Raw genomic sequence first — 1,737 nt, 5'->3', positions numbered from 1 at the left:
TGAACTCCGCCCCCCCCACACCACACCCCGTGAACCAGAGATCGGTTTATATCCTTGCAACAAATCGCACACACGATCAATGACTGGACCACGTAGTCGGCACTGCCCCCCAACGGCGCCCTTGTGAAGGCCATACATGTATAGCAGCTGCGCCAACTGACAGTGAACTTCGTACCTCTCAGCCCTAGCTATGGACCTTGATCCCGACAATATGACAGGCACTGGTTCTGCCATTGGATATTGTCAATTGACAAACTCTCCACCAGGTTTTGTCAGCTCGATCCACCTGGATTTAGGTTTCCCTCGCAACGTCCCCTCTCACCTCACAGCTGCGATCGGGCTGGGTCACGTTGTGGGTTACGCCTACAATCACAGTATCGAGTACAGGGCCTGGTCTTCGTCATGACACCACCGACAAGGGTGTGCATCCTAGTATGCGCATGCTGACTTGCGTGTACTGTACGATACCCCCATGATGCTGGACATCTCTTCGCAGCAGTTCTCCTGAGATAGCCTGTGCCTTTTTTTTCTACCTCTCCAGCCAGGCCTCAATCAAGCATGTCCCGTCTCAAGTTCGGGCGGTATCGTTGCAATAGAGGTTGTAGCATTTTGCTTTCATCTATTTCTCGGGACTGAATGTCCACCGCGTCAATGAGGTCGAGGCAGGCTGTCCTGCCAAGCTCCTAGATGCGATCGCATCCATGGGTCTTTGTTTGCACAAATCCACACTCGTCCACCCTCTTTTTCTCCCGGGCCGGGGGGTCCCCGCCACCGGGCGTTGTGCCCACTGGCTTATATGGGAAAAGCTCGGCGGCGAAAGCTCACCCTTGTAGGGCATATTCCTTCGACTGAGCCAAGCAGGTCATGGGCAAGCTTGGTGTGCGTGGGAGCTCTGTGAGGCTGCCTTGGCCGCCAGCGTTCGCCTTCTCTCTAGATCCAAAGCTCATGCCGAAGTATGCAGCATCCTTTTCCCACACCACACCTGCGAGCTGCCTTACATACATATGCTACCCGCAGGTAGCATATTGCCCCCATCCCCCTTCCTGTTCCTCTTCTGCCCCCAACCTGCGCGCATCAAGCTTCTCAGAAGCTCAGCTTAGCTTCCCTCACTCCCTCCACACGCTCGTTAGCCAGCGTTCGTCTCGCTTTCCGGCATTGCATCCTTTGTTCAGCCTCAGTTGCTGTGCAGACAGAGCAAACCTCGTTGGTTTTCAGGACATCTCGTGATGGTATCTAAAAGCCAAGTGCTGGCCATGGGGGCCTACGCCAGTCTTGCTCTGGCCCAGGCATCACCACCACCCTACGTCGCCAGCTGCGCCGCTCCAACAGTAACTGAGACCGTTTACGGCTGTTGCCCAGCTCCGTAAGTAAATCAACAAAGGCAATTGTCTGCAAGAGCTCGAATTAACTTGCCTTCAGCTCCACGGCTACTGTGACCGTTACTCAGACCGTGGTTGGGTGCTGTCAGCCCCCAGAAGCGTGAGTCTCGCGTCAACGCAAATCACCATTCCTTTTTGGAGATCTCATAAAGTAACACCCTCTTAGCTCGACTGTCAACGTCATCTCTACCGTCTATGTGACCGATATCGTGAGTGATATCTATACACAGGTCGTACCGACCACTGAGTGGGAGACGATATCCTACGCCGTGACTGTGACAGAGGCAGTGTAAGTATAGCGAGAAAATCACCAAATCGAGACGAAAGAATTCACTGACAAATGTCATAGATGCACTGG

Source organism: Verticillium dahliae, genomic scaffold (genome assembly GCF_000150675.1).
Source record: "Verticillium dahliae VdLs.17 supercont1.1 genomic scaffold, whole genome shotgun sequence".
Classification (NCBI taxonomy): Eukaryota; Fungi; Ascomycota; class Sordariomycetes; order Glomerellales; family Plectosphaerellaceae; genus Verticillium; species Verticillium dahliae.
This window is presented reverse-complemented; position numbering follows the sequence as displayed.